The sequence below is a fragment of the Bubalus bubalis genome, chromosome 4 (assembly GCF_019923935.1).
Source record: "Bubalus bubalis isolate 160015118507 breed Murrah chromosome 4, NDDB_SH_1, whole genome shotgun sequence".
Lineage (NCBI taxonomy): Eukaryota > Metazoa > Chordata > Mammalia > Artiodactyla > Bovidae > Bubalus > Bubalus bubalis.
Window position 1 is genome coordinate 119,514,136 of NC_059160.1, and position 24,274 is coordinate 119,538,409.

The 24,274-nt window shown below is 47.4% G+C and overlaps 1 pseudogene; it reads right to left on the reverse strand.

Moving 5' to 3' along the window:
- The window catches only part of LOC112577644, a 57,355-nt pseudogene that overhangs the window by 11,956 nt on the left and 21,125 nt on the right, over window positions 1–24,274 (reverse strand).

The following is a 24,274-nucleotide window of genomic DNA, read 5'->3' on the forward strand; positions in this document are numbered from 1 at the left end:
CTATCTCCGAGTGGCTACTTCTCTTCCTGCCTCTGGGTCTCTGGTTCAAGGTCACCTTCCTGGTGTCACCTTGCTGGCCACCCTGTTCACACATGATCGTCCCCTCCTCCTTGGACAACTCGGGCACTCTGGTCTCCTTTCCCTGCTCATTACTGTCCAACAGGCTGTGCGGGTTTAAAAAGGGGTCCACAAATTCTTCCATCCTCCTCCCTTCAAGAGGCAGAAGGGGCAACTCACGCTCAGCCCCTGAGCAAGGCAGGACTTGGTAGCTCACTCTAACAAACAGAAGTGAATGTGTGGGGCTTTGAGACCTGGGCACTAAAGGCCTCGGGCTACACCCTGTGCTCTTGCTGTCAGAGGGTGTTCCGAGGAAAGCCAGGCCATGAAGAAGTCCACACGGCAGGGACCTGGGCCTGTCCCCAGCAACCAGGTGAGTCTGAAAGCCTGCTATCCAGCCCTGGGGGGCCTTCCCTTGTCTGTGCCCTCAGGAGTCCCTGAACCAGGCCCGCCTGCTACAATGCACAGGCACTGTGGACTGTGAGCTGCTCACTGGGAAGTCACTAAGCTTGGCAGTGATTCGTTATATAGCAGTGGATAAAGAATGCACATGGTTTTTAATTCACTGCTGGAGTCCTACTTCTGACGATGTCTGGACCAAACTAGCTGCTCACTGAATATGGAAGCTCAAAACACATACATGTATGAAAAAATACATGCCATGAATGAGGTGAAAATGTAAAGGCACTTAAACTTCCAATGAGAATTCTTCTCACTATAAGCTGATGGATATGTGTATCCATTTACTTGTAGGACGATTTAAAAACTGTGCTAATTAGTACCATGCTGGGCCTCACAGTAGGCCACAAGTTATCAAAATTGGTTATTTTAAGAAAAAAAAAGCATGCCTTAAAAGTAAACTCTTAGCCAGAAAAAGGAAAATGGGAAGACGTAAAGTGACCTATCAATGCTTTGCTCCAAACCCATTTCAGGACCACAGTGTGAGTGGGCAGGTGCCTCACAAGGTGCCCACCAGGGACTGGAAGGGGGCGGCGGGGGTCCTTGCCTTGGACAGCTTGTTGTGCAGCACTGCCAGCCGGCCTTTCTGGGGGCGCCGCAGCACCATCCCATTGCTGGAGGAGTCTGCCAGCTGGTCCGCCACAGGGAACCTGAGATCTGGGGTGCTGCCCAAGTGGGGTCAGCTGAAACACATGGGAAAGAAGAGCGTTGTTAGAAGAAATGAGAGCTCACTCTGTCAGTCAAGCCAGAGCCTGTCAATTTGGAAGATTGGCAATTTCACAGCAAAAGGACCCCTGGGAGGGTCCTGCCCTCCTGGCTCCAACAGCAACAGGCTGCCCGCTGCCCCACAAACACTCAGGGCTCAGCCCCACCAGCTGGAAAACTCCCGTATGTGGGGAAGGCAGCGCTGATGTGAGGGTGTGGAGCTGACTACGACAGGATCTGCTGTCTGGGGTTGGGGCGTCCAGAGTCCCCCTGGAACCCACTCTCAGGTCCCAGGGTGGGGCCTGCACCTGCTCTGCTTTTTCCTTGGCACCCCACCTCCCTTCTGGCCCATGCCTGCTCTGACCTCCCTCTCCTGCATGAAGTCCGTGGATCACAATCACCTGTCTGCCTGGAACACTGTCTGCACCGCTCTCAGTGCTTCTAAAGGCACCTCAGACAACTCACAGCAGAAAGGCCTCGGACCTACAGCTCGGAGCTGAGCCGCATTGGTGTCTCCCATTAAAGCAGAGGTGAGCGTGTCACCAGACTCTGGGATGAATGAGGCTCAGCACAGATGCTCAGGCCCTGAGCACTAAGGCCTGGGCCTACTGGTGCCAAGAACTCACTCAGCAGGGGCCTGCTGAGAGGCAGAGCGGCCCCCCCTTGACTGTGAGCCCCCTGCACTGCAGGACCACCTGGGCTCTGCTCAGTCTTGTTTCTGGGAATAGGGTGGCACCTTCACGTGCAGGAGTCCCTAAACCCGGGAGACAGAGCCCTCCTCCGAGGACAGGACACCCCTTACGTCTGCAGAGTGGCCAAGGTCAACCACCAGCTCAGCCTGCTTGGGGTCACATACTGCTCTGCTTGATGGTTTTGAGAGGAAAACTGTGCTGCATAGGAGATGGAAGTCTGGAATCTCCCTGAGCCACGCTTGTCTTCCCTCTGGTCTCCCCTCCCTCCTGACGGAACCGCTCCTTTCTCTGCTTCACTTCCACCCAAGGGCCTGGGGCCAGAGCACACTTGGGAATTGGGTAGGGGTACGACACAGTCCTGCCATGCACTGCAGACCCCCTTGGGTCTCTGAGGGCCACAGAGGCCTCTGGGTTGGGGCGCCCCCCTGCCCTCCACCCTGCGCCAACCATCACCTCCCAGTCCCCTCACAGAGTGCAGCCTCCATATCTCTCCCCCTCCTCACCTGAAGCTCTTTCCTCTGGAAGAAGGTCTCAGAGACAAGGTGACCAATTCCTCTGGGAGGTCCTACCAAATATGCTGTGCCTGCCCTGCCTGTGAGGCAGGTTTTCAGTCCCCACTCCCTCCCTCCTGAGCCAGCATAGTGCTCCCCACCCAGCCCACACTGCCTGCTAGCCCCACTCCAAGGCCCCACCTGCGCTGCTAAGTCACTGCCATGACCCCTTGAGAGCTGCCTCCTGGAGACACCCCTCCCTCATACCAGCCACTGTGGCCCACTGTCTTCAAAGCACAGCAGACCTTCCCGCCCCACGGCTGCTTCCTCTTCTCATTTCTCACTATCACTCACACACAGGGGACTGGTGACCAGGCCCCAGGCTTCTCCATCTGAACCCCCTAACCATGCCAGGCCTTGGGCCCGGGCACCAGCGCCCCCCTCCTTATCCAAACCCCCCAAGAGCAAGAGGCCGTGTCCAACTCCTCTTCCTCCACTGTCTACACAGTCCTCCTCACACTCACCTGGTCCACCCCAGGAGCAGGGGTTCTCCACCTCTGAAAGCACCAGCCCTTCACCCTGGAGAAGCTCTGCCAGCAAATCTGGCCATGTCACCTATCCATTCTTCAGGGAATGTGCTCTCCTTGAACTCCACCTGCCGTGGTTTTGGACATAGGGCCAGTTTCTGGCTCGGCCTTTGTCTCAAATGATATCTCCTTACTCTAGAAGAAGGCTGGGTGGGGGCCCTGGACTGCGAGGATCCTCTAAGCACACAAAGAAATATGCGTATGGGCTCCAAACTGTCTCCTAACTCAGGATTCAAGCAGTAGTCAATTTCCTACAGGTGAATGAGTGCCACCAGTTAAGCACTTAATAACCTTTGCTAAAGTTTATCTCTCACTTGTGACCATTTTCCATGTAGAAGTCAAAGAAACATTTAAATACTTGATAAGAATTACTGCCCCTATAACAACGAGTAAGAAAAAGTCAGGATGCTCAGTAATCTGCTCACCTCATTCACAAGCCAGGTGATTCCTCCCACCACAGCCAAAGGCAAGTCATGTCTCAGTCTCCAATCACGTAAAAAAGACTACAGGTCCTTAACCTTCTGAGACTCTTCAGAAACATCATTGTCACAGTCTGTCAGGCCCCTCAAATGAATACACTCAAATATCAACTAGTCGGCCCCCCACTTCCAAAGCTCCGCCTGTGGTTTTGAGTTTTGTCAATACTGTGACCACCACTGGAGAAGGAAATGGCAACCCACTCCAGTGTTCTTGCCTTAAGAATCCCAGGGATGGCAGAGCCTGGTGGGCTGCCATCTATGGGGTCATACAGAGCTGGATACGACTGAAGTGACTTAGCAGTGACCACCACTCTCCCTGGTACCAAGATCGACCCTAAGGAGCAATGCTTGTCTCTTCCCTCTCACTGGCCACGAAGCTACAGGCTCCTTGAGGTGCGAACATGAGTGACACCCAGTCATACTGTCCACACATCAGACAGGCCCTTGTCACACTCAACAGTGCTGAGAGGAGCTGCCCGGGGGAGTGGCCTACCCATGGTGGAGGGGAGCCCCTTGCAGCCTTATCTGGTCCAGTTCGGCTCTCAGGGTTTCCAGGTTTAGAATCACCTGGTCCTACGAAACAGCAAATGACACAGCCTGCACCACTTGCTTTCCAGACGTAAAATGACTTGCACCAAAATGTGCATAACAGGTTATGTTAGTAGTTATCAACTCTGAACATTTTAATTCTGAGAAGATGTTCTCTAAGAGTCCCATAGCAAATATAAACACTCAACATTAACCGTTATAAACCATAATGAATAGGAAGTTCCATCTCAGGTGTAGAAAAGGTTTCTCTGGAGGAAACGTGGCAAGCCATTAACAACGATGAAGTCTGTAGACAGAAGCTGGACTTGGGGCGGGGGTTCGGGTCAGGGACAGGACTCACTCTATTGCCCTTGCTCCTCTCATTGCTTTAAACTGTCTCCACGGAGCTCACCTGCATCCCTGGGCATTGCTCAGATTCATTCCTCTACAGCGCAATTCACTTCCTCATGGGATAAAACAAGTCAAACGGGCCAAGTTTCCGAGTCACTCGACTCAACCTGGAAGCTCTGTGCTGTCGGCCACAGCAGTTACTCTCCTCACGCAGCCCTTGAGCACATGAGACAGGCCTGTGCAAAGCTCGATGTGGAAATCACACAGAAGATTTCAAGGCTCACGGTGAAAGAAGGACGTCAAGTAGCCCGTTGGTTTTTAGGACATTTTAGATTGTGTATGTAGCTCATATTATCTTTCTGACACACAGCACAGTCCACATGAAAGGCTCACACTTTGTCTCAGCTTTTGGGTGAACCCAGAAAGGACTACTCAGAATTCTGAACCACACACAATGGCCACATACTCTAAATGCATCTATAATGCAAACACATTCAGTGTTCAAAACCAGAATGCTATACGTGTTACCGCAGTGGATTAGCCATAAGGAAAATGTAACTTGACTTCTGCTAAGCGTCTGTAGTGACTGTAACAACGAACCCAGCTCAATTTAGCTCTTAACAAATTTCTAAACGATTTAGAGATTTAAGTACCTTGTCATTTTGCATTTCTTCTAATTGCCTTTTCACTTTTTCAACTTCCCATACGAGAGAATTCTGAAAAAGATACACACAGTGCTTTAAGGTCAATTCTTACAGATGCTGCATGGACTGAGAGATGACTACTCTTCTGTCTGAAAGCATAAAGCACATCCGGAGGAGGGGTGGACCTCGTGCCCAGAGTGAAGTGCTGGCACGCGGCCAGATGACAACGTTTAACACTAACTTGTACACAGACAATCTCCTTGCTCGACTGATATTCTAAATACAAGGAGGCCAGGTCCCTGGGTTAAGTGAAACTGCTTTATACTTGCTTTCAGCTTTTGCAGTTCAGTGGTCACTCAGGAAACTGGCACATGTTTCACATGCCAAATTCAAACCTGAGACATAACTATCCCCACCTCAGAGCCAGCCCACAAGTCAGGGTGAAGTGAGGGGACCACCCTGTGTGGTCTCTAGTGAGGTGTGTGTTTCATCTTGGGTTTTGTGGGGGGAAAATGTGCCGCAGAACTTGTAGTGACCACTGGTCTCTCTCAGACAAGTGTTGCCCAAGCGCTGACCTCGGGGAAGGTTCTGGGCCTCGTCTTCAGGGCAATGGTGCAGCTGGGACAGGTTTTCACCAGACCTGAACCAAAGTGTTGCCCACTAAGCTGCTCTGGTGGAGGTTCTCAGACATTTTCCAAAGCAAATGAAAAGAGAGAAGGCTGGAGTTGGAATATGAAAATGCTTGCTTTTACTTGCTTCAGTCTTTTCTATCACATTATATGAAAGATCCTGAACTAAACTTCTTGATTTGGCTGCATCAGGCCTCAGTTGCATCACACGGGATTACTTTGACGTGATTGCCGCGTGGCACGTGGGATCTTAGCTCCCCAACCAGGGATCGAACCTGCGTCCCTGACCTTGCAAGGCAGACTCTCAGCCACTGGACTGCCAGCAAAGCCCCAGAAATAAACTTCTAAGAAAGAAACGAAGGGGTGAGGGTGGGCCTAGAAGAAAGTTCTAGCACGGTGGCTGGTAACACCAGGGCCATCAGTGGATCCAGCTCTCTGATGCTTTCTGTAAGGGTTGTGAGTACACATCTATGTGTGTTCCTTTACACACTGCCTGTGGATGCTGTCATGCTTATTGACTAGCATGAAATGCTGTTACTCAATTATTCATAACCAGTAAAGACATTGACTCTGGGGCCCTCTATGGGAACAGTTTTCCAACTCCTGTCCTAGAGATTTCCCACACACACAGACCGGGCTGGGCCAGGCCAGGCCAGATGCACCTCTTTCTAAAGGGGCCATGGGGCTGGCTCACCTTATTCTCCAGAGAAGCCATTCTCTCCTTCAGATGAAGCTGAAGCCTCTCATCTGATTCGGACAGAAGCTTATCCACGGTATCTGATAAGCGTTTATTGTGTTCTTCATTCATTTTTTCTCTCTGTCTTGCCTAAAACAGGAAAAACAAAAACTCATAAACTTTAAGAGCAAAGTATGGTCCTTCTTTTAAAAGCACCAGGGAACTGTGGCCTGTGCCCTGGTTCCCGAGGCAGTCCCCTCCCATGGCCACCTCTGGTGGGCTCTTGAGCATCACCAGAGCAGACGGACAGGTGCAGAGGGAGGCAGGGACTTCACTTGTCAAAGGTCACTCCCAACACTTCTCTTTGGCAGAGCACCTGGGGGACCTTACTGTCACCAGCCATTACCTGTCGGAGGGGCTCGGGGAGCAAGCAGATTTACACTCAGAAACAAGCAGACTTTAAAGGGGATCAGCATACACACACGTTGGTAGAGGAATTTCCCAGTATATAAACAGAAGCTTGAGTCTGGATTAAGGAGGTAAAATGAATTCAATTTATAAAGCAAAAGGTGAGAAAATTCATTTTGGGGAAAAAAGCCAGTGGAGATAGACTTTCACATATTTTTCTTTACATGCAACATTACTTGAATTCTTTGTAATGATTGCTGTTGTTCAGTCCCTGTGTCGTGTCTGACTCTTTGTGACCCAATGGACTGCAGCACGCCAGGCTTCCGTGTCCTTCACTATCTCCCAGAAGTTGCTCAAACTCACGTCCATCGAGTCAGTGATGCCATCCGACCATCTCGTCCTCTGTCGCACCTTCTCCTCCTGCCTTCAATCTCTCCCAGCATCAGGATCTTTTCCAATGTGTCAGTTCTTCACATCAGGTGGCCAAAGTATTGACCCTTCAGCCTCAGTATCAGTCCTTCCAATGAATACTCAGGACTGATTTCCTTTAGGATTGATTGGTTTGATCTCCATGCAGTCCAGGGGACTCTCAAGAGTTTTCTCCAACACCTCAGTTCAAAAGCATTGATTCTTTGGTGCTCAGCCTTCTTTATGGTCCAACTCTCACATCCATACACGACTACTGGAAAAACCACAGCTTTAACTAGCCTTTGATGGCAAAGTAATGTCTCTGCTTTTTAATATGCTGTCTAGGTTGGTCATAGCTTTTCTTCCAATGATAATTCATATTCAGTTCAGTTCACTTGTTCAGTCGTGTCTGACTGTGTGACCCCATGGACTGCAGCATGCCAGGCTTCCCTGTCCATCACCAACTCCCAGAACTTGCTCAAACTCATGTCCATTGAGTTGGTGATGCTGTCCAACCATCTCATCCTCTGTCATCCACTCTCTTCCTGCCTTCAATCTTTCCCAGCATCAGGGTCTGTTCCAATATGAAAAGTCATATTAAAAAACTGGAAATAATTACCTCAAACAATTTTTAAATGTAATAACAAAGTTGGCAAGTCTGTGTTTTATAAAATGAACATCAACTTCAAGGTTTAAAAAGCTGTTTTAGGACCTACTGTATAAAAAAAAAATGGAGAGAAGACAAAAGAATGATCTATTTGAGATTGGCTCTGTGTTAGAAATTGCTGAGACTAATTGACATGCCCATCTACTTTTGTGCATATTTGAAATTTTCCATTGCAATACATTTAAAAACAGTTTATTTTCTGTTAAAACAGAGTCTTCTGCAGCAACACAATTTGAAAGCATCAATTCTTCAGTTCTCAGCCTTCTTTACGGTCCAACTCTCACACCTATACGCGACTACTGGAAAAACCATAGCTTTGACTATATGGACCTTTGTCGGCAAAGTAATGTCTCTGCTTTTCAATATGCTGTCTATGTTTGTCACAGCTTTCCAAGAAGCAAGCATTTTTAAATTTCATGGCTGCAGTCACCATCTGCAGTGATTTTTGAGCCCAAGGGAACAAAACCTGTCACAGCTTCCACAATAAGGCATCGGCATTCAAATATTTTTAAAGCAAAACAAAAGTCGACTTTGAATTGGCTTAGTCATAAACAGCATCCCGATCTCAACAGCTTCTGAGCAGAAGTTCTGAAAGTAAGGAAATGCACCCCTGATCGGGAGACATTGAGCTCTCTGCCTAAGCGGGAGGGCACCTCACCGCAGGTCTCATGATGGGAGTCAGAACCACTGCCCCCTGGGACCCCACCTGTGAGGCTCTGCAGTCCAGGCCTAAGAACACAGGCATGGTGGGGACAGTACTGACACGTGAGGCTGGACCTGGGATCTCCACTCCATTTCCTGGATGGTCTGTATCGCTGTGTGGCCAATCCTTCTGGGAAACCTCTTTCAGGACTCAGTGATGCGAGCCTCCACGCATCACCCTTTCCTGATGCACCTTCTGTCACAGCACAACTATGGTTCTCCTCCTGCCCAGGAGCAGCCATCCAACACACACACCGTGCTGGACCAGCAGTTTGGCATATGGGACTCCAGTGCCACGTCCAAGGCAAGCAGGCTCCACACCTGGGTGCCATGCCTTCAGTTTCATGGGCCCCGGGCTGGCTCCCTCAGGTTTGTTTGAGGGGCAGTCATGAGGTCCACCTGTATCCCAAGCAGCTCCCCAGACTGGCTGGTCAGAGCAACAAGCAGCTTCTTTGAACGTGGGGACGCCCTGGCCCTTGCCCACCGCCTATGGGTGACCACCTCTGGCCCTGCTCCCGAGGAGGTGGGTGCCTGGATCAGCAGATGAGGCCACACGTGCACACACTTGGTGGCAGAGACGGGAGTGGTGGAGAAAGGCAGTGCTGGCCCCTGCCCAAGCCGTGTCTCCTGCCCAGACACTGCCTCCCTGTCAGCAAACGCACCCGCTGCAGCTCCTTGTTCTTCTCCTCCAGTTGGGCCTCCATCTGGCATAGCCTCTCCTCAATGCTGTTGTGTCTCTCTCCTGCCTGTTGGCAAAGAACAGCATCAGCTCCGCTCACAAGGACCCTGTCCTGACAGCACACGGGCTGTGACCACAGGGGTGGCAAGCGGGCCATGCTTTGTGCAGACCACGGGCCCTGGGTTTTCAGGGGGCACGCCCACATGCCTGCTCACGCAGCGTGCGTGGCTTCATATGTGACACGTGGGTCATGGTGGGTGCTGGTGACCGGCTTGTGAGAGGAGATGTGCTTGCCCCTGCCCTGGGCCCCACACCCGCGGTCAATGTGCCCCTCCTCGGACTGCCTGTGGCAAGTCAGCGTGGGCAGCAGGCAGCAGCAAGCACAGGACGTGCGAGGCACATATTCTACCTTCCTAAGCTGGGAGGTAAGTTCGAACCATTTAGCCTCCTTAGTGGCAGAACTTCCAGAAGACTAAAGGTCTGACTACAAGGCCGACTGGGGGCGGACAGAAGAGATGCTGGGGGAGAGAAGAAACCAAGCCTTGAGAGGAAGATCACAGGCAGAAGGGCGCCCCCTGGCTACCGGGGTCCAGGCCCGGATGGATCCAGGGATTCCCTCAGGAGGATGGCGTCTGTGACTGATAGAAATAGAGAAAGAGATAAGGAAAGAATTTTGCAGTTAAGAAAATAGAGGAGAGAAAAGAGGCTGATATTCCTTGGTTTATGCAGAAAGCCAATAAAGCCCCAGCACAGGACTTGCTCTGTTCACGTAGGCCGCAGGCACCCTCTTGAATAGTGGAAGGTGCCCCACCTTAGGCACCTTCTCTAGTGGGTCTTAGAAGCCCAGGCAGGAAAGTGAACGCAGAGGGCCCCTGCACTCCAGGGAATCAGCCTGAAAAGGAAAAGGAAAGAGAAAGAACGACACAGGGAGACCAAGCTTCGGTGAGCAAGGCCCACACTTTATTTTCCAAAGTAGTTTTTATACCTTAAGTTGTGCATAGAGGATAATGGGAAGGGGGTGGTAGAGTCATGCAAGGTCAGCAGTCCTTGACCTTTATTGAAGCCAGGCTTTCTTTTTGCAAACTTATCATATGCAAAAGCTTTAGGTGATTTACATCATCTTCTGGCCAGGAGGCCTGTTAACATTTTATGACCCTTTCTTCAGAAAACTTATTTTTCTCTAAAGGTGATTATTCTAAAGTCAGGTGCCACCCTCTGAAAGCATTAGATAAATGTGCATTCCTATAGGGCAAAAGTGTGGTGGGTTATAACAAGAAAAGAATTAACTCAAGGGTCCAAAGTTACAAACATTAAAGCTACTACTTACATTTCTATACACCAACTATATTAATCAATACACTCCCAGGGACACAGTAGGTAAGGGATATGGAAACTTGGCAGCAAGCATTAGCTCAACAAAAAAATCCTCTACTAGTTCTATTCTAACAATTTTAACTCTCTGAGAAGCTCTGCATTGTTAGAATATCTTAAGCTTCCCATGCCTCTTGTGCGTGGGAGGCTGTGAATCTGAACAAACCTGTCAGGCAAGCTAGAAAGTCATCAGAGGGGTTTGAATTGAAACACTCCTCTTATGCCTAGGAGAATTATTAACTAGAGCTCTAAATTGATTTTCTTACAGAGAAAAGTGATCGGGGATAGCCCCCCGTGAATGTCAGAGGAGTTGGTGAAAGTAAAACAGACAGATTCTGATTTTGGGGTAGACGCTCAGGCAGGTCCAGGGCGGGGCCCTCGAGCTTCGACTTGCCTTGCCCATCAGAGCTCTCCCACATGACCTTGTCATGGGTGGGGATTCCCGTGCTGGCTCCTGGAACCTGGTGGCTCTTAGTGACCCTGCTCTGGGAGGGTCTGTGAGCACCCGACACAGCCAACTGGATGGCCCCTCAGCTGCTCACTGAGCTCTGGGCAACGATCCTGACAGCCGCGCCAGCACAGGCCCGGCCCGACTCTCCATGCCCAGCCAGTGCCCATCGGCAGCGCGGGGCAACACCTTTCCCATGAGAAGGACGGGATGGCTTGCTGGCTGGCAGTGGGGATGATGCCCCCAGCAGCACCACATCCCCAGGATGCGTCCTCTCACCCATGGGCTCCCGGGGATGGCGAGCTGGGAGTGGGACCCTGGGTCTGCACGTGCCCCGCTGTGACTTCTTCAACAAGTGTATGGATAAAGACTTAAAACTGTGTTCATTACAGAGCTATTTTGGCCATCTCTTAAACAAGAATGGGAGTTTTCTAGGTCTCTATCCTGCTAGGCTTTGAGTTGCTGACTCAAATCTGAGCAGCAGTGACTCGGAGCTGAAGCGTACTGGGGACACACAGAACATAGGACAAAACTGGAGGGAAATTAAGGTAGGGATGACACAGAAGCGGGGGCTGCCTGACACTCAGGGAGCGCTCCCATCTCAGACGGGCAGCACAACCCCCGCATCTGCGCTCCTGTGCAGACTGAGCAGCACGGGCAGGGGCACAGTGGAACAGCACGGGAACAGGCCTTCCCCGCCCCCACCCCCCAGGGACCAGAGCAGCACCTTGGAGAGCGCGGCCACCCTCTGCGCCAGCTCGGCCTCCACCTCGGGCAGCGTCTCCACCCTCCACAGAGTCTGCTGCAGCTTCTCCACCAGCTCCAGGCACTCCTGCAACTGGAGGTTCTTATCCTCTGTCTACAAAGGGAGAGCAGAGAATCAAAACAGGCTGAGTGGTGTAGCCACTGTCACTTTAAGTAAGCTGAGACAAAACCTAAATGCACGTGTCTACTGGATTTGTTCTGTTTTGGAAGCTGTGTCAGGGTACATTTTCTCTCAGTGTTCCTGGGCTTGGTCTCAGTGAGCAGAACACCTCCTGCCACAGTATTTGCTTCTCCTAAACGTTCTCCAAATACGTCTTTAAAAAACAACAGAAAAGTTTTTATATATTACAGAAGATCAGTTTTCTATAGAATCTTATTCATTCTTATTGACAAGTTAAGGGAAGAAGGGTTCACTACAGACCCTTCTTAAAACATCACCAGAATCATCATTTGAAGGGAACCCTACCGATTGCAGATGGCCACGGGTGTGTAAGCCAAAATATGGCTTTCATCTTCTCTGAAATACAGACCTGATAAGAGCGTGCCTGGTGAAATGCCAGTCAACTAACATTTGTAAATGCACGATTATTCTTTTAACATATCTTCTTACTCTTAAAAACTTTCAATGTAGAACATTTAGACATATTCTTTTTTAAAAAAGAAAAAAATAATAAAGTATCTATAAGCTCAGGTTCCTAAGAGGTTAGCATTTGTTTCTAAGCAGCTTTCTTACTTTTTCTGTGTGCGTATTACTCTATGTGCATACACAAACAATATGATATGCTTTAAAACCCTCAGAAAACAATAACATATGGTATGTAGTATTTTCTGATCTGCCTTTTACAGCCATTATTTTGTATATCGTAATGCTCTTAATTAGCATTCCACATCACACATTTCAATGGCTTTCTAGTATTTTATTTTTGTGGTGGGGACAATGATACACTTTGGCACACACCAGACTGACTCACTTTGTTTTGGAGAAGCCAGATTTGGTTTTCCTGGTTAAGTCCTGATTATCTGAGACCACATGGGAACAGGAGCGAGTAAGGCTCACCAAATCACTGGAAGTACAAACCCTAATCAGACCGGAGCTCTAACCCTGCCTTTTGTCACAGTGACCCCAGTTCCCAACAGGCAGCCAGCTGCCGTGAAGTTCCCTGCTGCTCTCTGCTCTTTCAGTAAAAAACACTAACAAGCCAACAGATTCACGTTCAAGTAAAACAAAAGAGTCAGGAATGGAATCCCACAAAATGGTTAAACCAAGTCCCAAATAATTTGAACCTGTAAGTTGCAGTCACCCCCAATTTTTTAAAAATGTATTTCCTTCCAGTACAGCTGATTTACCATGAGTACATCCACACTTTTGAACGCAATATTTTAGGGTCATAGGAACTTTACACTGGGATTTGATTTCCAACGTGGGGGTCACATGAAAAGGTCTTTACCTTCCTTCCTCAGTAATTCACTACTATAAAAGTCAGACACAGTTCAGTAAAGGCCATTGCCTGTAGATGCATAGAATCCTTATTTGCAATTTCATTTTCAAGTTTATCATTGATGTCGTCCTAAGTTTCAAATCAAACAAAGTTAATGTCCTCAAAATTAAAGTCCTAGATATGGCAGTTTTCTCAGATGTGAGCAAAAACGCGCCTACCTCAAAGGTCACATTTGCCACGATTGGCACCCATCTGTCTTAATGTTCTGTCCAGCCACTCGGTTTACCAAGCTTCTTTTCTACATAATAAACCCAAACAGCAAACAAAAAGTATACTAAACTACCCTGTTATTGCAAGAATTCCATGAGGAAAGGTATCTGGCATGAAGGCAGGACCTCTGTCTGCAACACCATACAGGCAGGCTTGACCCAGAACAGGGAGGGACCTTCAACAGATCCAATGGGGAACTCTGAGTCTCGTTTCCTCGGGTAAAAGTTGGAAAAATCTCATGCAATTTCCTCAGAATTAAACTAAGAATATTAAGGAGTGGAAACAGAAGTCAAAGTCTAACACAACTGGGAGCAGCCTTCTCAAGCCTAGTTCTTAAAGCAGAGTTACACCACATGTATGAAACAATCAAACCAGGACCAGAACTTGCTGCTGGTGCAACTCCTGTCCGCCAGCTCAAAATCCATTTCAGGTCCCTCCCTGGTCACTAAGTAACCAATGTGGGCGAAGTCCTAACATTAAAAGTTGAAAGGTCTTAAAAACGCTTTTCCCAGAATTCTATATGTACTAAACTCTGCCACCTAATCTCCTGTTGCCAAAGAGTAGTGTGAACAGGTTATACAAACATTGCAAATATTTCTGTTTTGAGTTCTCACACAGAATCACTCACACCAAGCTACTAAACAAGTACACCTGCTGTATCACGTTCGAGGGCTTCTCTCTGAGACGGTCTCACGGGGGAGGGGGAGCAGGGTGGGTACTCTGTTTGCACACAGAGGAGAGGTGAGGCTCACAGGGGGAGGCCTGAGCCCCCAGCACTCTTCTGTTTTCACAGTGACCCCTAGGGAGTTTCTCATAAATCATGACACCCACAGACACGACCACAGGAAACATCATGATTCCACATGGGTCACAGAGCTTGGGCCTGAGGATCTGAGGGTGAGCAAGCGCCACTCGACTTGTCTGACCACCAGTATCACTGTCACACATCCCTTCAAGGAGCGGAACCTCAGAAAACTAGAGAAGATGGCCAGGCAAGCTGCCTCAGCAGAGCCCATGCAGCATGCTCCCATTTCTCTGAGAGAACAGGCTCCACAGACGTCACCAGACTCGCCTGAGTGAATCAGAAGGAAATTTCAGCATCATCAGGGACACATTTGACAGGCAGGTGGAGGGCGGGGATGAACCGGGAGACTGGGGTTGACACATATACAGTACTGATACTACACATAAAGTCAACAGTAAGGACTTAGTGTACAGCACAGGGAAGTTTACTCAGTGCTCTGTGGTGAAGTAAATGGGCAGGAAATCTAAAAGACAGGGAGATAGATAGATAGATAAATAGATAGATAGATAGATAGATAGATAGATAGATAGATAGATATGACTGATCCACTTTGCTGTACAGCAGAAATTGACACAGCAGTGTAAAGCAACTATACGCCAATAAATGAATGAATGGATGAATGAATTTTAAAGAAAGGAACATACTGGGCCCCCTAGAACTTGTAGAAATGAGAAGTCCACACCCAGGGTGCAGCACAGCACCAGGGCTGCCCTCATGTTGGTCCACTGTCAATGGACCGCCTGGACCAGGCCTCTTCTACCCCAGAGACCTCGATGCAGAGGCGGGGAGGCAGCCAGTCGCGGTCCTGCCAGTGCTCTGCTCTTATTCACACAGCCATCCCAAGGCTGAGATCACCGGGAGAACAAGGGACCCACATTCCACCTCAGGACAACAGACATGGCCACCGTCACTCACTTCGCAGACATCCCACTGCAGTTTTGTGTTCACTTCCTTGGACTTGAGGAGGTCCTTCCTGGCCGTGTCCAGGTCCTCCTCCAGCTCTGTCACATGGGCAGAGGGGGCTGCCAGGCGCTCCTTCATCTGGTTCTGCTCCTGAGACTGCTTGTCTATGACTTCCTGGAGCTCAATCACCTTAGCCAGGTCTTCCTCGTGGCTTACAGAGTCGTCGGAGGGTCTCTAAGGGGGAAACGATGCCTTAGATAGCCTAGTTTTGGGAGGGAGGGAATACAGCACTTCCAGGCAATCAGTGAGGTCAAACTGGGAGCTCACAGGACCCTCATGGCCACTCAGACCTACATGGTGCATTGGTGAGAGGTCCCAACAGCCTCACACAGACTGGATGGTAAGACGAGAACTAGACAGAGAGAGAGACCAAGGACTTGCCTTTCCACTGGAGCTTGGCATGTTTTCTTGCTCGTGATTTACATCAAGCACCCCGTCCGTTAGTATCTTTTCCTGGTTATTCTCCTCTTTAAGAATCATCTGCTAAAACCAAAAAATCGAATCAGAGTAAAGAAATAACTAAAGACAGCAAAACTCCACCTGGAAAAACTCAACTCAAAACTGAAAACACAACATAAAAAGAAAATACATGGTGATGCTATCCATCCCGAATACAACAAGGTGATTAGAGTCAGAATTTGTCTTCTACTGGACAAAGGGGTACTTAAGAGATCCTGCAGCTCTGAGCCACAAGTCTAGTTTACTAGTCATTAAAATAACCCAGGTGGGCGGGGCCTCAATCAGAAAGATAAATAACATCTGATGCCCACCACTACAGCCTTTATTCTTTTTTAAAATGAAAGGATTCAAATGACAAACCCTTAACTGAAATTACACGATGACTGATCAAACTTACCTCTTTATGTGTGGCACCTAATTCTTCTTCTAACAAACTACACCTTTCGAGTGCTACTCGTAATCACGCTCTCAACTCAAATAAAAGGGGCCGAGTCACTGTGTGTTGATGTGTGTATATATGTTAGTACACTTCTTAGTGTATACTCACCCTAATACATGGATACTGTAACAGAATACCTTTAATGTCTCTCATTGATCTTAACGTCAAGAAAATCTGCTTGTTAACAGCTTTAAATTCTAAGTTTGAGAGAACAAAATGTTATCCTAAATTAATTCTATTACCCAGTTTTTAACTGCAAATTGATATACAGAATATAATAAATCTTGAGACATTCATGCCAACTAATACTTTTTAACTGGGGGCCTCCCAGGTGGTTCAGTGGTAAAGAATCCGCTTGCCAATGCAAGAGGGCAGGTTCGACCCCTGGGTTGGGAAGATCCCCTGGAGTAGAAGATGGCCACTCACTCCAGTATTCTTGCCTGGGAAGACCCATGAAGAGAGGAGCATGGTGGGCTACAGTCCACAGGGTCGCAAAGATTTGGACATGACTGAGCATGTACACAGGCAATGATTTTTAACCATATAAAACTCTGACTTCTTACAGAAAAAATGTATATACAAGAATTCAAGAAGCTCAAAATCAACTAGTTACATAAATACATGCATTATCCACCTAACAAGACAGCAAGTGTACAAATCCAGGACGGCCGGGTGGCTGGTATCTTCTCGTTCAGGGCCTTGTGGCGCTCAAACAGCAATTTCAGCACCCTGAGCACCTCCATCTCGCTGGTCATGCCAGCTGTGGACTGAGCCTGCTGCTTGCCCGCCGTCATCTGGAGGGATGGCATGTACTGGGAAACCAGACACTCCAGGTGCTCCAGCAGCAGCTGCAGGGCAGGGCCAAAGGAGCACCTTCAACCTCATGCTCGAATTCAGGGCCAATAACTCCTCTCAGCCTCACGGTATAGCTGGAAACATGCTAAGGCACATCGGAATCCCACAAGTTTAGTCTAAAGTTAGAGTGGACTTCCCCAGTGGCCCAGTAGTTAAGACTCCGCACTTCTGCAGGGGTCATGGGTTTTAATCCCTGATTGGGGAACTAAGATCCCACACAAAGTGTAGCATGGACAAAAATGTAAGTTAAGAGAACTCCCGCCTCAAATGTACTAAAATTACATTAGCTCTCATCATACATTTGAAGCGAGTTATGAGGACTTTCCTGGTGGCTCACAGGATAAAGTGTCTGCCTGCAATGCAGGAGACTCAGGTTCGATCCCTGGGTTGGGAAGATCCCCTGGAGAAGGAAATGGCAACCCACTCCAGTATTCTTGCCTGGAGAATCCCATGGACAGAGGAGCCTAGCGGGTTACAGTCCACGGGGGCGCAAAGAGGTGGACACGACTGAGCGACTTCACACTCATGAGAACCCTGAGCTGATCCACCCTGGTTTGCTCAGTGGGAAGATATGAAAAATGACTTGAAAACAAATCAGTTCTAATGAGGTGGATGAAACTGGAGCCTATTATACAGAGTGAAGTAAGCCAGAAAGAAAAACACCAATACAGTATACTAACGCATATATATGGAATCTAGAAAGATGGTAACAATAACCCTGTGTACGAGACAGCAAAACAGACACTGATGTATATAACAGTCTTATGGACTCTGTGGGAGAGGGAGAGGGTGGGAAGATTTGGGAGAATGGCATTGAAACATGTAAAATATCATGTATGAAATGAGTTGCCAGTCTAGGTTCGATGCACGATACTGGATGCTTGGGGCTGGTGCACTGGGATGACCCAGAGGGATGGAATGGGGAGGGAGGAGGGAGGAGGGTTCAGGATGGGGAACACATGTATACCTGTGGTGGATTCATTTTGATATTTGGAAAAACTAATACAGTTATGAAAAGTTTAAAAATAAAATTAAATTAAAAAAAATAAAATTAATTGGAAAAAAAAAAAAAAAAAGAAAATCAGATGGAATTTAAAGACAGCAACACGGAGACCAGTGGTGACCCCCGTGGGGCAAATGTCAACACATGAGAATCCCCTTACTGACCCTGGTGTTGCTTCTTTCTGCTTTCAGCTCAGCAATTTCTTCTAAGAAGCTGCTCCCTGCATATTTTTAGTTCTTCAGTAGGAGTTGGAAACTCCTAGAAAACAGTTAAATGAGAAACTAAATGCAAACATAAATTAAAAAGAGAGCGAGACTGTGAAGACTGACCCTGTCAAGTCTCTCCAGGCTCTACACAAAGTATCTCCTTGCCCCTCCAGAGAAGAGGGGGTCCACTGACCCCAAGACCACACAGACCACCACAACTCAGACCAGTCTTCAGCCTCCACCTCGACCGGGCAGGCATGCGGCAGGGGAGAACCTGGAATCCAAGCCTGCCTTCTCAAGACCCAGGGACATCTGAGAAACTTTCCAAAACATAAACCTAACAACAAAGTGGATAAAGAGATTCTTAAACGACACACAGACAAGTGACCTAGAACCACTGGGGAGAGTCAAAAAAAAAAAAAAAAAAAGGGAAGGTCTACAAGGCCACTAGGCTTTGGAGTGTTCCTCTGGGAAAAAGGCGGATGACACCTCAAGGCCATCTGTTAGCCTGACTCCACTGAAGCCACCCAGTCATTCAATCAACTGGTTAAAATGTTAAATTTATGTTATATGTACTTTACCACAATTTGTGTGCACACAGGGCCATCCACGTGGTGAACTTGCTCAAACTGAACCACACAGAGTCTTTCATTCTTCTATTTTTCTTTGCAGAAATAAAAAGATCCTGGGCTATATATTCCCTACTACATACTGAGTGTTCAGCCCCCAAAACAGTGCCCAGCACTTGTAAGAGGCATGTGGTGGACATGTAAAGCTATGAGGGTGTATGTGATACACGTAAGCACTAGGTACCTGTCATTAAAATACTGGACACACTGGTCTGTGCTTTGTAAGATAGGAGACATTAATGGGCTTAGGCTTTCTACTTCAAGGACTGACTCTCTAGCTCGATCCTCATGCCCCAGAGATTCCTCCAGCCAGTATATCCTTTCTTTGGAAGAAGGGAGACATTAAGGGGCTTAGCCTTTCTGCTTCAAGGACTGACTCTATAGCTGTCCATGTGCCCCAGTGACTCCTCCAGCCAGTGTTTCCCTTCTTGTGGGGCCCCTGCCCATCCTCCACACAGCACCTGCACAACCTCTCACAAGGTAAACCTGCTGGGGTCGATCCTGCCCACTAAGGCCAAAACACCCTGGCCGGTAGGGCCCACAACCATGCTAACAAAATGAAACACAACCTCAACGCTTTGCCAGGTGAGGGCCAATCCGACGGGCCCAGCCCCCCGGCTGCTCTCACCTCAGGCCACTCTGCTTCCAGGACTTGAGCCGAGGCCACGTTCTACCTCGTCTCCACTCGGGGGCAACCGTTGTTTCATGGCAGGATACCTTGGCTCCCGAGCTATTACCACCAATCTCACACTACGACCACCACTCTCACACCTACCGCTCTCAGACACCACTCTCACACTGTGACCACTGCTCTCACACTATGACCACCAGCACAGCTGTCTCAAGGAGAAATGGCACAAAGGCTCTGCCTCCAGCACGTCTCCCAGGAGCCCGGAACCAGAACCCACTCAGTCACAAGGGGCTCCGTGGTAACAGGGGACCTGGCTCAGGCCCACCGTTAAGGGTGCAGAGAGGGGGAAGGGGCTGCCAAAAAGACGACAGGTGAGTGTGGGGTGTGGGAGGAAGGCCGTGCCCACAGCTCAGGCCCCCTGTCAAACATGACCCTGTAAGGTACTGGGTCACAGTCGAACCAACCAGTATAAACTGCTTCAGAAACCACCACCCCGGGAATGAGCACATCTTCTAAGTGGGCTTCTGCCCCCTCTACCCCGAAACAAGCCTCCAGTGAGGCTACTGAAAGGGCACCCCTGAACTCAAGTGCATCCCCAGAACCCACCCAGCTGAGGAGGACTCACCACGCTAGCTGCCCCTCACTCTCACCCTGAGCACAGTCCTTCCTGACTGACTCCCTTACTCATGCTCAGCAAGGGCTTGACCAACCTCGCTCCAGGCACTTAAAATGAACCCACAGTGGGTACAGGGGTTCATTCAACCTCCTGCGAACTTGCCCTCTTAACTTCGACCCTGGGCTGCCAGACTGCTCTGCCCTGTGGGGGATGCACGGTGGAGGCTCAGGGTGTCGCTGACACTGGTAAGCTCCTCCCTGGGGTCGGGGAGGGGGAGGTGGGTGAAGGCTGCTAAGACTGAGCTTACAAGGACCCCCCAGCCTCAAGTCTCTCAGGACCTGAGTGAATAGACAATTCTGTCCCCACTGCAGCTCTGCGTCAGAGGAAACTCTGGAGAAGACAGCATCACTCAGAACCTCTAGGCTTTTCCAAATTTAATGTCCAACATGCAACCAAAAAAGCAAAAAAGGGTGTAACAACAAACAGGACCAAGAGAAAAAGAACTGAACCAGATCCAGAGGTATCAGATGTATATCAGCATATCAGAGGTATGCTAGAGGTATCAGATGCAAACGTCACCTGTTCAAAAATACACTTGACAAAAGGAAAAATTTCTGAGAATCAAAACCAACTCTAGAACTTTACAATAACAGTGACTGAATTTTAGAACTCAGTTTCTGGGCTTAACATCAGATTGTACGTAGCTGAAGAGAGGATCAGTGAACTGAAGGATGGATCGGTTAAAATATATATAAGAGGAAAAAAAGTATAGAATATATTGAAGGAGCCTATTGTTAAACTACGTTGTTAAAACTATAAGTGGGGACCCTCATGGTGGAAAAAAGACAGAAAGTGGAATTAGAAATGTCTCCAGGGGTTGAAACTAAGAGCCTCTTAATGAAAGTGAAAGACGAGAGTGAAAAAGCTGGCATAAAACTCAACATTCAAAAATGAAGATCATGGCATGCAGCCCCATCACTTCATGGCAAATAAATGGGGAAACAATGGAAACAGTGACAGACATTATTTTCTTGGGCTCCAAAATTACTGCACATAGTGAAATTAAAAGATGCTTGCTCTTTGGAAGGAAAGCTATGACAAACCTAGACAGCATTTTAAAAAGCAGAGACATTACTTTGCCAACAAAGGTTCATTTAGTCAAAGCTATGATAGTATTTGACTACTAAATTCCAGTAGTCATGTACTGATGTTAGAGTTGGCCCATGAAGAAGGCTAAACACCGAAGAATCAATGCTTCTGAACTGTGGAGTTGGAGAAGACTCTTGAGAGCCCCATGGACTGCTAGGAGATCCAATCAGTAAATCCTAAAGCAATCAGACCTGAATATTCACCAGAAAGACTGATGCTGAAGCTCCAATACTTTGGCCACCTGATGCAAAGAAGTGCCTCATTGGAAAAGAACCTGATGATGGGGAAGACTGAAGGCAGGAGGAGAAGGGGATGACAGAGGATGAGCTGGTTGGATGGCATCACTGACTCGATGGACATGAGCTTGAGCAAGCTCCGGAAGTTGGTGATGGACAGGGAAGCCTGGCGTGCTGCAGTCCATGGGGCTGCAACGGGTCAGACATGGAGCGACTGGACTGACTGACAGGGACAGTGGCAAGAGTTGGTTCAAGAATCTGACCACTGACTCAAAAATTAAAACCACACATTGGTTTCAGCAGCTCTGCGGGTGCCTAAGGCAAGAAGAAAATGTTCAAGCGCTCAGAGGAAAAATGGTGTGGCTTTTAATGGCACAACAACACTGAGAGCTGACTTTTCAAGAAGAAGGAAGTCAGAAGATAATGGACTGGCATCTGTAAAATGCTGAAAAACAAATAACCACCAACCTGGAATTCTATACCCAACAAAAACACTCTTCGAAAGTGAAAGCAAAATAGAGACTTTTAGGGCAAATGGAAATGAGACATCTCATCACCCATAGACATGAACTAAAAAAAAAAAAATATTAAGGCAGTGCTTTGGGAAAAAGAAAAGTAGTCTCTGATGGAAATATAAAAAGACCAACAATGAGGTAACTGTGAGGGTAAATAGGTAAATATTAACTCTACAAAACAATGATGTTAATGCCAAAAATATATATAACAGTTTAAAGTGTAACAGTGACAAGGAGGAAACAGTCGTGTCAGGGAGGCAGTAAAAGTACTAAGTTAGACTTGAATGTAAAACACACACTGTATCTGTGAATGTACATCCAACAACCTGACAGAGGCGCACAGAACTAGAAAAACACTTTATACTTCTAAAAGAAGACAAGAGAAAAGAACACAGAATAGGTGGGACAAACAAAACACACAGCAACATGGTGTCTATACACTGAAATATCAACATTATAAACAGAGCCAATACTCTCATTAAAAGATAAAGTGTCAAACTGATTACAATGAAAACCATACACTATTCACAGAGGTACATGTTAAGATGGAAGGTCTTTTAGACAGGTGAAAGTAAAAGATACCCAGGCAAACAAGGACAGAAAAGTGATGTGGCAATATCACTGTCAAATAGTGTCTAAAGAAAGAAGCATTACTAGCGATAAAAAGGAGCATCTCATACTGATACAAGCTCAGTATAGCAAGAATATGAGGATTCTAAATTTGAATGTACCTAACATCAATACATAAAAATCGACAGAAATAGAAAAGGAGTGACAGCCAAGCTCATAATCCCAGTGGGAGACGTTAAAGACACATTTCTCGTGGAACTGGGCTCCCTGGTACGAAGTCACCTGCAGCCATGAAGTACCTGAAATGCAGCTGGCTCTACAATGAGATGTGCTGCAAGCATGAAACACACACTAGATTTTAAAGACTTAGCATGAAAAAAAGAATATGAACTATTTCATTAGGTTTTATCATGTTGATTACACACTGAAATGATATTTTGGGTGTGTTAAAATAAAATATATTACAGGTAATTTCACCTACTTCTGCCTTTACTCAACGTGGCTACCGGAATCTGAATTACATGAGTGACAAACCTGATCTGAATGATACACACAGAACATTGCATTCCCACTGATACATATTATTTTCAAGAGCTCAAGGAACATATAACAAAAAGAATATATATTGGACCATTAGGAAAGCTCAAATTATTTCAAAGGACTGTAATAATGCAGAGTATACTTAGGGATTGCAATGGGCTGATGGTTTATGTGCCCTCAAACTTCACCCCACACATGGTGATCTTCCTAGGGGGCAGGGACTCTGGGAGGGGTCAGGTCAAGAGGGGAATGGGCTCCCATGCTGCGAGGACAGGGAGAACAGCAGGCAGTCTAGGAACCAGGAAATAGGCCTCACCAGACATGGCAGCTGCTGGTGATCTTGGGACTCCCCAGCCTCCAGGACTATGGGAAACAACTTTCTGTGGTTTATCAGCTAGCCTACGGTGTTTATAACAGTAGCCCAAAAAGACAAAGACAGGGCTCTTTGTTGAATTAAGCTAGAAATCAAAAAAGGGTCACTAGAAAAACCTCCCCAAACATTGGGAAGTTAAATGACATACTGCTTGAATAATTTCATAAATAATAATTTTTAAAAACACAATGAAAATTAGAAAATACTTTTCCATAAAAGATAATGAAATCTGGCTTCTTCAAACTTGTGGGATGCAGCAAACTGTGTTTAGAGGGTAACTTAAAGCCTTAAACACATATACTGGAAAAGAAGGAAGGCTAAAAATCAATTAAGCCTCTATTCCTAGAAACCAGAAAAAAAGCAAAGCAAATGAAACACAAGGTAGATGGGAAAAAAAGGAGCAGAAAATAAGGAAACAGAAAGTAAATATGAAAATTTTAAAAAACAAAGCCAAAAGTTGGCTCTTTGAAAGGTCTGATAAAACTGATAAACCCCTAGAGAGACTTATTAAGAGAAAGAAACAAAGCACAAATCCCCAGCATCAGGGATTTTTAAAAGGGGAGACAATACATCTTGCAGATAAGAAAGATATTATGAACCACAGTTCACTTACTAATTGGAGAGTCTGCTCGCCTCAATAAATTCCTAGCAGGGGGGAAATGCTTTACTTAAATAGACCCAAGAAGACATACAAAATCAGAAAATTTTATTTGCATGAAAAAAATTACATCTGAAATTAAAAGCCGCACTACAATGAAGCCAACTGGTTTTGCCAATCAATTCTTCCAAAACTCTAGGGAAGAAAACAGCAATCTCACAGGAATTCTTGG